Genomic DNA, 12,381 nt, shown 5'->3' with positions numbered 1-12,381 from the left:
TTGCTACAACAGCTACAAGCTAAGGACAAGGCCTTGGAAAACCTGCAGCGTGACCCATGTGAGGTAGAAAGTAATTCTTTGAATTCTTGTATGTGTCCTAATGATGATTTTGCTATTTTTGAAAAACATACCACAGGAATTGGCTCCAAACTATTGAATAGAATGCGTTATGAAGGAAAACGCTTGGGCATTAATGGCCAAGGCATTGTCAACCCGACTAAAGTAGAAGAATGACCCCATTAGGCAGGACTTGGGTATGTCATAAAGGAAGTTAGGCAATGTGCCAAGACAGCTAGTGCACGACCAACAACAGATCATGAGAAGCCCTCATCAGTTCTTTCCAAATTGATAGAGAAGGTAAAATATTTTGATTTCCTTTTGGTTTCTTCATCACATAGTATGATTTTTGTCAGATATTTGGACATCCCAATTATAGGGACAAACATGAGGCTCCTTACCAGGACGAGGCATGAGGAGGAAAACGAACTTGGTATTAATAACCAAGGAATAACTCAACCATTGGAGGTTATGCAGAGACCTCAATTTGTAGGCATGGGATACACCAAAGGAGAATGCTCGAAGGTGTCATATGCTTCCAAGACATCTTTGAAATCGTCGAGGAAAGAGCATGATGGGAACACATCCCCATCATCCCATGGTAGTTTCCATTACAAGGAAAGAGATGAGGCTGCTCTCATTGCCATACTTACACCAGAGACATCAAGGAAAGGTATAACCACTCACGACATTAAAATGTTCATTTTGATTATAATCATGTTTGTAATGATGAACATAGAACATGGCATCGAAAAACATGAACCCTTTTTCGATTACATAACCATGCATTTTCTAATTTTTGGAAAAGAATGGCAACACACAAAATGATGAGGCATGAACGACCCTCTCAACAACAGGTAAAGAAACATGTTAAGAAAATATGGATGAAGAAAACCTGTTGCAGTCATTGCAATAGAAGTGGCCATCAAAGGGCAATTTGTTGGAGGCTCGATCCAGAGCAGCACCTTAAAGACAAAGCGTTGGTGCATGAGCCAGGTGAAACAATTGTTCGACAGGAAAAACCACCATAGGGAGGTGAACCATTCACATTTATGAGGGAAAAATAATCTCTCAATATGTTAGCTTGTCATGGTCGTGCTTTTTTAAATCATTTGCTGCATTTTAAAATGTAAAAGTGATGATGTGTTTTCCATCACATGTTCAGCAACAATGATGTCTAGTCTTATTTTGAGTTGCATTTTAAACTCTGAAAATGATGTTGTGTTTCCATCAAATGTAAAAAAAAAATAGTGTCTGGCCTTATCTTTGTAAATCATGTGTTGCAGTAATGATTTGTTTCCTATCACTTGTTGAAGCAACAATGATATTTTGGCCTTGTTCTCGTAGATGGGGTATCATTTCCATTTTGATGTATACTTGTCCACCGAGTATGTTTTATAAACTGGTGGCAAGTGTGGGATGCTTGGGTCATTAGTTGGTCATGTAAATTCAGCATGTAAGCTGAAAAAAATGTACTACAAGTTGCAGAGGTTGTAGGTGTCGAATCATCACTTAAGGTTTTGAAGAACAAAGGTGAATGAGATGGAAGCCAGACCTTTCAGGATGCTTGTGATGTAGAAAAGTTACAAAGAAGTTATAGATTATTTTTTATGATTTTGGAGGACCAAAATCTCCTTAGTGGGGAGGATTGATCCAAGTGGCTTCAAAGACACACACAGGACAAAGAAGGCTTATGAAAGCTCGAAAATCAAGGTGATGAGAATGCTTTCGAACTAGGACCAGAGCATAGATCTCGTCATCCTGATCGCAGCAGTGTGAACATTTCATTGATCCGACTCCATATGAGAAAGATAGAGACAACCAAAATTTGGTTGAATTTTGCTAACTAGGAAGGCTTAAGGAGGCAACGTTTTGGACAAAATCTGGCAACAGGATTTCGGCCAACCTAGGCTAGATTCCAGGCGAATTTGTGGCTTATTTAATTTGACTCCTTCAACCAAATTTTGAAATATTGGAAAATTCATTATTATTATTTAAAAAATTAAAAATATATATAAAAAGGGTGGTGGTGGGCCACCACCCCCCCCCCACCCCATGCCTCTCCATACCAGCCATAATATTAAAACTAAGGATTGACGACCATGGCCCTGTCGGTCCAACCACACCCCCAAAACCATTAAATGGGCCATATAATAATGGGGTGCAAAACACCCCCACCGGACCTGCCACCCATGGTGGAACCACCACTCTAACGGAGCCCAAGGAAAATTTGGCGGGGAGATCTGTTAAGGGTGTTGACGGGGGTCGAACTCACCTGGCCCACATGGCTATCCCCCGAGCGGACGGCCCCATAAGTGCAATGCAACGGCCGCATTAAAAGCCATGAAAAACGAACTTAATGCAACCGACCTCCACGCTATAAAAAAACACAATGCACCATTTTGAACTAGTTACAGGAATTAAGGGGCAGGCTGCCCAATGCGGACCCGATCCGAAAATTTTGAATTCAATTTAACATAAAAAAAATGGTGTATTAAAATAGAGAGGTTGTGGTTTGACCACCTAACCTCCTCCTTCTTATTCAGGATTCCAAACTAACTCATCCAAACAACCTTATTGATTAATCCGCCTGAAAGATTATATACACCTTCATTTGCACAGTGCGCCTAGGCAGGATGGAGAAACCAGGAGCGAGCACTAAATTCGAGGCAATTTTTTTAATTAATTTATTTATAGGTGGAACCATGATTGAGAAAAAATTCCAGGATGGTGGAATTTTTGCAGTGTGCAGCATATTTACAAAGGACCCAGATGATGGAATATTTGAGGAATCTAAGGGGAATCTTAAAGATTCCTTGAGCCCCAAATTTTCATTTTCTCAGAATTTAGAAATTTGACAGTCGATTTTTCACTATTTGAAGCCAGAAATCTGATGGTCTGTTCATAATTTCCATTTGGTCATTCTAATTTTCAGCCACTTTTCTAAGTGGAGTGCAGGTGTCAACATTCATGTGCGAGCAGCCATTTCCATGAGATTCGATATCGTCAGATCGACGGTATGACTAGCTTCAGTAGTTTGACATCTACTTCATTATATGGCCATTGGATGTGAGGTATAAGCAAAGTTTTAATGTACTTCTTTCGCTATATATTGTGTTGTACAAATCCCTATTTGTTGTTTGATGTTGCTTACTTGTTTTCATGATTCCTACTTGATGTGACACAGAATCATTTGTGTGATGTACTAGTTGTCATGATTCATCATGTTTTGTTCGAGATCCCTTGGTCATCATGTTGATGGGGATACTCATGTTGTCTCCATGTATGTTTGCACTGAGATCCCTTTTATTCCATGTTGGCGAGATGTCCATTATCATCATGCATGAGTTTGTGTCATACTGATAAGACTCCTTTCTGACTGAGAGTTTCTGTACTGGAACATCTCTTGGAGCCACTCCTGCGTGAGGGAATTTTTCTTGTATGATAGCGACATCATATCTTATGTACATCATCACTATTGACAACACTTAATGCAGCAACCTACACCATCTTGACACTGGGGCTTCGAGACGTAGTCCCTCCTTGGCGAACTCCATTATCAACGTCTTGTATTTCATGTTGTTGATGATTTTCATGTTCCTCTTCTTTATAGCATGCATATGTATTCATTAATTTTCTTTTAAAAGTGCACTTTAGCACATCACGAAATTAAAAGGTCTTGGAAGGGTCCTTTGTCACACCCAGACCTAGATCCAGCATCAACCATAATAATAAACATATGTGAGGAGCAATACTTACCATTATCATTACATGATTAAGTAAGCCATGTATCCAAATAGCCATGTCTTAATAAAACTTGCAATAACACCGTTTTCTTGGCGAATTTTCTTCATACAAGAAGATATTCTATACTGACATCATTTACCAATATGTAACTTAAGTAATCATCCATGTCTTCCTCATCTATAATGTATCCATAATAGAGATAGTAATGTGTATCTAGCTTCTCATCATCGAGAAACGCAAACCATGAGCTCACAATCATTTGTGAAACTTTCTTGATACCATTAAAAGCGACAATTCTCAAACAATATACCATGCGAGAGCTAATAAATATAGGAATCCTCATCCATAACTTCACCATTTGAAATTTTTGCATCCTTGAAAGCATGATGACAACAACATAAAAGTAATGAGTGACACTTATCATCAACAAATAATGAAGTTGTGTGCTCAAGCTTTGTTTTTCTCCTTGAACTTATGAAGATCACCATGTAAGAAATCTAGCATATGTACTATATGCATGATCAAAAGAATCATCCATAAATCTAATCAATAGCATGAAAACAACTATGTGCCTCAAGAAATATATAAGTATCATCTGTGATTTCATCATAGAAAACCCATGGCTGCAACATAACATGATCTGTCATTTCAATACCATAAGCACCATCGCCATTGATAAGAATCATTACGTACCAAGTACTTCTAAAGCAAACATAATGCCAAAAAATGCATTATTAGAAACATAAAAAATGCTCCCTCTGAACCTATGCCAAATGCTCACTATCATATTTGATCATTTCATATATCAGTAAGAATCATCAAAGCATAATCATCAACGAGTTATACATCAAGTGACCAACAACTTCTGAGGGCCAACAGTACTTGTAAATACCATCAACAAACTATAATCATCAACTGTCAAAACGGAAAAGATAATTGGTAATTGATTGAACCATATGAAACCCTTTTCTTATGTTTGTCACGTCATTTCTTCATCAAACCAAAATATATGTGACTGTGTATTTAATAAATCACATATAAATGTGACTTGTCTTTATAAGATCCATGTATAGAAATTGAAATGCTGAAATTTCACACTTTCATCTCCCCCTGAGTCTATTCTAACTATACCTAGTCCTATATCTTTTGGTTAAACATCAATTCCAAGAATAACACTACCATGATGGCCCTTCATGAGAGACTCCATTTTACTCTTATCTCCAGTCATGTGATGGGAACATTCATTATCTATGTACCATTCTTGTTTTTCTTCGAATGAGTAGAGAGCATCATCACATCTTATCTGTTCTTCCCTTTCTTTCTTATTGGTGGACCCATCGTTTTCATATTTTCTAATATCAATGTTCTTATTTGGTTTCTTACCATATTGTCTACAACCATCCATAGACTTTCTCCTAAATTCTTTTGCTACATGCGCAAACTTGTTACAGGAATAAAATATTATATGTTTCATATTCCTTCTATGGAAATAAATGGCTTTGTGACCAAACATATCGAAAGAAAAACAATATCCCTTAAAGTACCAACATTATATTTTTGAAACTAGCTCCAACATGTCAAAAATTATGACATACAGAAAATTCAACATTATTGATCAGAGGAAAAATTCAACTAACAGTTCTATTTTTTGGAGTAAATGATTTCCTTTGAAGACTTTGTTTCCTTGGTTGTTGACGAGGTTGACTTCATATGTCCTTGTTGACCATTCCAGATTTTTCACTAGAATTCCTTGCCTCGTCTTGTGAGATAGATTTACCTTTAACAGTTTCATGAAAACTAAGATCAGAATTGATAGTAGGAGACCTTTGACTGATAAGTATATTATCCAAAATCTTAGTACTATATTGAAATCGCAAAAGTTTATCCATTTCTTCTAAATTATGCTTTATGATATTTACCATTTCTAGATATTGATTTTCCTTCTCTAGATACTACTTCTTCATGATCTATTCAACCTTTCCTTCTTCCTCCACTTATTGTTTTAATTTGAAACTATTATTTTCTTGTTCTTCAAATGTTTCAAGTAGTTCTTCATTCCGCTTATTTGTTTTTTCAAGATATTGTTTTAGGGAGATGACCTCAGCTTCAAGACCTTTATAGTAACTGCTTCTTTCATTGAGTTCCTCAGATGTCATATCCTTTTCATTCACATGATTTCTTAATGATGTTACTTCATCCTGCAACCTTTAACATTGTTATTCATTTTCCTTGTATTGCTCCCTTATTTTGTTTTCTTCAATATTTAAACTGGAAACCTCCTTCTTGTAGGTACATTCCATTTTATCAAATAGATCTCGTTGATCTCTAATTTTATCAATTAGCCTTTTAACTTATACTTCTATGGTCATTATAATTCTTTCACTTTACCCATAAAAGAAAATTTAGTTGTTTCATTGTCATATTCATTATCTTCAATATTGCATGAACAGGGAAAGGTATCAACAGAGGACCAAAAATAAGTACTTGATAATTATTTTGCTTGATCATCTTCATTCTAAAGTGATTCTGAATCTGAATATTTTCTTTCCTCTAACAGCCAATCATCTCTAACACTGTCACTATCTCTTTGATATGTCATATTCTTTTGATGTACATTCTTCTTTTGCCTCTTTCCCATTGTCTTGACATATCTCCTTCAAACAATCAAGCTTCTGCCAAAGGACCTTCTCTGATACGTTGTTGGGGAAATTGCTGGGGGGGTGAATAAGCATTTTCAAATCAATAATTTTTTCATTTTATATTCTGATTTTTGTACATGACTTTACTGAAAGGAACCCACATGTGTATGCGACTATTCTTAAGACAACTAACATACATCTAGTATGCTTATGTTTCATTTAATTCATCATATGTTTGTCTTTATCCAATCCATCAATATTTTATTAATCATTAGATAGAGAGTAATCATGTGTTGTGAGAATAAAATAAGCCATCACACATAAGAAACACACATGAACACTAGGATTTAAGGTGGAAACCCAATGCATGAAAAAACCACCTGTTGTTGTCGTCTCTATCTTATTTTTAATATTAAGAAAAAAGAATTATAATCTTGTACTGGTGCAGACTCATACCAATACGTAGGCACCAACCTGCAAAAGGCTAGAACCTTTTCTCATTCTCCAGCTCCTATTGGAAGGGAGATCCAACCCCCTTATCTTATTACCAACTACTACTTGGAGGAAGCTTTAACTTCCTCACTGAATGCTCCAACCCTCAACAACATCCATGCACCACATTTCATAAATTTTAATACCGGTTCCACCTACTTCAACACATCATAACTTGTAGGCCGTGTTTCATCAAATTTTTAGACTACACCCATTATCAACAATTAAGCTTGATATCAATAATCAAACTGTAACTCATCACTATAATACAATCATCAATATCTCACAAAACCAATCACTCAAACCCAATCAACTGACATTTAATAAAAACTTAACCGATCAAATAGATTATTTAGATCATTATAATGAATAAATAGAACTAAACTAGAAATACCGCATCAACACATAGAATCAATTGTAACCCTGATCCTTCAAATGCCAAATTGTATACGCTACTTTACTTAGGGAAACTTGCATGTATACGTGCTTTTCTATAGAGAAACCCATGTACATATTTCAATATACTGAAAACTAAAAACTTCTAATTCTGAATTAGATACAAAGTTGAGTAGAGATACTCTAAAATATTCTTTTAGCTTATAGAACCCTCATAGAGTCAGCAAGATCAATAATATTTTCAACCAATCAACATGAAAAAAAATTCAACTCCATCATTCAATCAGTTCTTCTTTAGACACTATCACTCAACCTAGATCAACATGAGGACATCATTGATAGATAGTAAAGAAACATCAACACTCATCAGGTTGACCAACAATTTATGAACATAAACCCCTTACTTTATATATGTGACTTTGAAGAAGCAAACCCGCGTGTATACACGACTTCACTAAAACCATCCCTTGTATAGATCTGTAGATTTTGACCTAAAGTTGTGCAACTCTTCAAAACTTCAGAACAACCAAGATCATAATATTTAGATATTAAAAAATGTGTCCATATGTATATCTAATCAATCCATGTGAATATCATATAATCGAAAGTCATTTCAAGTCTCATGATCTTGATCCATCATTGTATTCATCGAGGCATACTTATTTCATATTTATTGTACCTTATCCATCATCAAACTCTCAGGTGCATAGTTAGTTTAGTTCAAGACAAGCATCAAAATCCCATAACATGAATATTTGGTTTAGATCTAATGATTCATAAGATTTCGATCACTTGCACACATTCCACACTTTTATCTTGACCACCTTATATAGTTTAGCCTTTTTCAATACCATGAGTCAAAAATACACTAGTGTGAGTGGTAATATTTAAAAGGATCAATATCTGTTGTCGTGCTCATTACTATGGGCCAATACCATGGTAAATACCCTTGTTACTTTGAATACCACGGTGTAGAAACCATACATGCATTTTCTTCTTTAAAATCATGTGTATACAACATTTGGCTTGCCAAAAGTTGTGTATACTTCTTGAACTTCCAACTTTATCATTCCTTTGCCTCTCAACTAAAATGCATTTTTCAAAACACTCTATCACATTTGTAAACATGTCCTATTATACCTTCAACAAGTATATTTTCATCAAGAGAAAACTCATCAAGTATGTTTCCATTCATCAAATAGGTTTTCATCAAGGACAACTCATCAGGTAGGTTTCCATCAAGGACAACACCTAATTCATATTTCCAAAAACTAGTTGTTTCTTTCTTCTTTGGAAACTGTGGGAGTTTATGGTCTCCTGGAATTAAACTAATGGAATTTTCAAACCAATGTGTTATAGGTCAAAGTGCCCATATCTACTAATATGTAACTTCATAGGTTTATTTTGGGTCAGGTTGAGAAGATCCTCCTACTTCAAGAGAGGGAGTTTGAATAGTGCTTGTAATATTGCAACCTTGTCCACATTTGGAATGATTAAGGTGTGTGGAGTTATCAACCATAGGAAATTGGTAGCCATCCTTCTAACACCATAATGACGGAAGTGTTGGATACCACCAACATATACGGGAGCTCCCTGATATAAGCTACGAACTAGACCTCACACATTTTGGTGTAGGAGTCCCTTTTATAATATGAACCAACTTTTGCTCACTTAAATATATTCCTTGCCTTATGTTTCTAGCGCAAGAGAGTACTGTAATTTTCCTTTTGAATGAGCAAGATACTATGCTTTGTGGATGTTCAATTGTTGATGTACAAAGATTATCTTACTGCATATGAGAAACTAAAGTGAGCATTTAAGAGAAAAGTAATAGGACTACCCTAATGGAGACATAGATTGATGATAAAGACTTATCTAACATCAATCAAAATAGTTGATAGGGATGAAACAATCAATATATCATAAAAACATGTTTCCAACAAGGAGCATTGATGTAGCCAAAAGAGTTAAACTAATCTAGTAATTGATGAAAGAAAAAAATGAACCACCAAAATTCAAATAGTAATCTTAGAAACATTGAAAATCCATGTGTGAAAATGTGATGGCCTCAAAAGCTTCAATATTAAGCTACTATCCCAAGGTACATAAATACAATGGACACCACTAGCTCCAATAATGGAGCATTACAACCACTACTTACTCCCCAAAAGTAATAACTTTGTCTCTCTTATGGCTTGTGGGAAAATCAAATGTTAAAATTCCTTTACATGAGAGATGAGGATATATTTACAACTTGGCGAAGATATTTCAAATCCTCATGAATTTTGACTTTCTAACTTCTAGTGACATTTACACCTCTACAACCTTTGGAATTCCAAATGACTTTTGGAATTACATATGACTTTGGGTATTATAGGTCTTTTGGACTTACATGACTCTCAGTCTTCTACTTATTTGTCTTTTACAGTCATTAAAATAATACATCTTTATTTCCACATAATCATGTGATGAGACTTGACATGTCACTATCTTTGATGATGGGGACTAATAGTGATCGATGACATGGACTTCTTCTAGTGGTGACTTGGTTGCAAACTGTGACTTCATTCTTCATGCAACTTTAATTATTCATCTCCTCACTCTCCAAAGGTTGAATGAAGTTTGTGGGTGCATTGATCATCCATATTCAAGGATTTTTCTCGTTCTCTTCACACTTCATTTCTTGATTCTCTTTTCCCATATATTCTGCATGCATGCCTAGCATGATGTTTCTAGAACACCTGCAATTGCAATCACTCATGAAAAGCAACTATTTGCTTGAAAAAATCCTATCTACCATGATTTATGCTTCTTCCCTTTTAGTGCACATCAAAGGGATGACTGAGCTTCTGCGCACATGGGCACAATTCGAAAGGTTGAATGGTTGAAGAGGGAAGACATCATGGCTTTGGCACATGATCATGCACTCAAAAGAATGGGAAATTCAAAGCATGGAACATGGCGCAAGTCCAAAGGATGAAGGGGAAGGCTTCATGCTTCCGAAGTGCATTATGCACTCAAGTGAGAGATGGAGGGTGCAGTGTGAACTCATCCATGTTGAAGGGTGAAGACTTAAAGCCTTCATGGTGTGTGCATGTGCTTAAGAGGCCCGAGGGAGGGTGAAAGGAACACTTTGGAAGGTTGAAAGCTGAGGCTTTGTGCCTTCGTAGTGTGCTGATGTGCTCGAAGAATCTAGGAGGACACATGATACAGTGAGGAAGGATGAAGGATTGAGCTTTGGGGCTTCAGGGTGTTCTATTATGCTAACCAAAGGCACACATCTTCAGGTTAAAGGAGTGTGCTCAAGGAAGACTTAGTCACTTTTAGAGGGTGCATTTCAAAACAAGGAAGGAGAACAGGACTTAAGGAGTGTGCTCTGAACCCTTGGAGGGTGTAGGGATCACTTTTGAACAATGAAGGATTTCGCATTAAGGCTTCGGATCATGCTCATGTTCTCTTGGCCTTAATGGGCTTGCTTTGAAACAAAAAATTATCCAAGTGTGAAAAATGACGGAAGGGGTCAGCATGATGAGTTTAGACATATAACCGAGCGCAAAATAGAACAACTTATCAATAAAGTTTAGAAAAACCTAAATAGTGCTCCATATACATTAAAAAACCATTTTATACATATTCCTGAGGTGCAACAAGTGTATTGTGTGCGACTACGACAAAAAGCTGTCATTTTATGATGATAAAAATGGTATGACTATGAAATGCATCGAAAGAAGTTTTGATCAATGAGGTGACACTTCAGACCATTCAAAGAAATTTGAAACACATAGATTATCATGGAATAACATTTGATAAACAAGTGACAATAAATTTTGGCTCCAAAATTGAAATGTACAAAAAAAATTATGGTGTTGTAGCAATGAAAACACCATCCCATAGACTATACCAGTACTTCGCCCAAATTAGACAATTTCTCTGCCATCAAAATTTCTACAGAAAATCTCATGAGAAATCTATGTCAGTAATTCATCACCTAAAAAATCTCATTATAAATAAAATTAACATCATATTGTTGAATTCAAGTGCTTTAAATATGGATAAAAATATTATATAAATATGACAAAAAATATGAAAAAAATATACATTTATAGGATGAACTAATTATCTTTGTTTCTCTCTCAAAATCTTACCATCATCCATCATATAGTTGAAGCTCCTCTTGTTAGGGAGAAGTGAATCACATACACTAAGCGTCCCACAACCTTGAACACCTTCTTATTTCTGAAAGATACAACTCCAAAGCACATTATTAGAAGGATCTTAAAACCATTCCGAGAGAGATATGATAATGAGTTTAGGGAATGACAAAGAAAACCATATAAATTATAGTGTAAGATTAACTTTAATACCACAAGCATGAATTCTACTACCAACAGATGTGTATAGCCTCAACATGAATTCCTTTTAACCCAATGATATATATATATATATATATATATATATATATATATATATATATATATATATATATATATATATATATATATATGTGTGTGTGTGTGTGTCCATCCTATTAGATATAGATATAGAGGCATTTAAAATCATTTAAATGTGTTCAAAAATTAACTAGACAATTTCTCTGCCATCAAAATTTCTACAGAAAATCTCATGAGAAATCTATGTCAGTAATTCATCACCTAAAAAATCTCATTATAAATAAAATTAACATCATATTGTTGAATTCAAGTTCTTTAAATATGGATAAAAATATTATATAAATATGACAAAAAATATGAAAAAAATATACATTTATAGGATGAACTAATTATCTTTGTTTCTCTCTCAAAATCTTACCATCATCCATCATATAGTTGAAGCTCCTCTTGTTAGGGAGAAGTGAATCACATACACTAAGCGTCCCACATCCTTGAACACCTTCTTATTTCTGAAAGATACAACTCCAAAGCACATTATTAGAAGGATCTTAAAACCATTCCGAGAGAGATATGATAATGAGTTTAGGGAATGACAAAGAAAACCATATAAATTATAGTGTAAGATTAACTTTAATACCACAAGCATGAATTCTACTACC

This window comes from Pinus tabuliformis, chromosome 9, assembly GCF_031772625.1.
Source record: "Pinus tabuliformis cultivar Carrire ecotype Pingquan chromosome 9, CPIR1, whole genome shotgun sequence".
In the NCBI taxonomy this organism is placed as follows: domain Eukaryota; kingdom Viridiplantae; phylum Streptophyta; class Pinopsida; order Pinales; family Pinaceae; genus Pinus; species Pinus tabuliformis.
The sequence above is the reverse complement of the archived record's forward strand: the minus strand, read 5'-3'. Positions refer to the sequence as shown.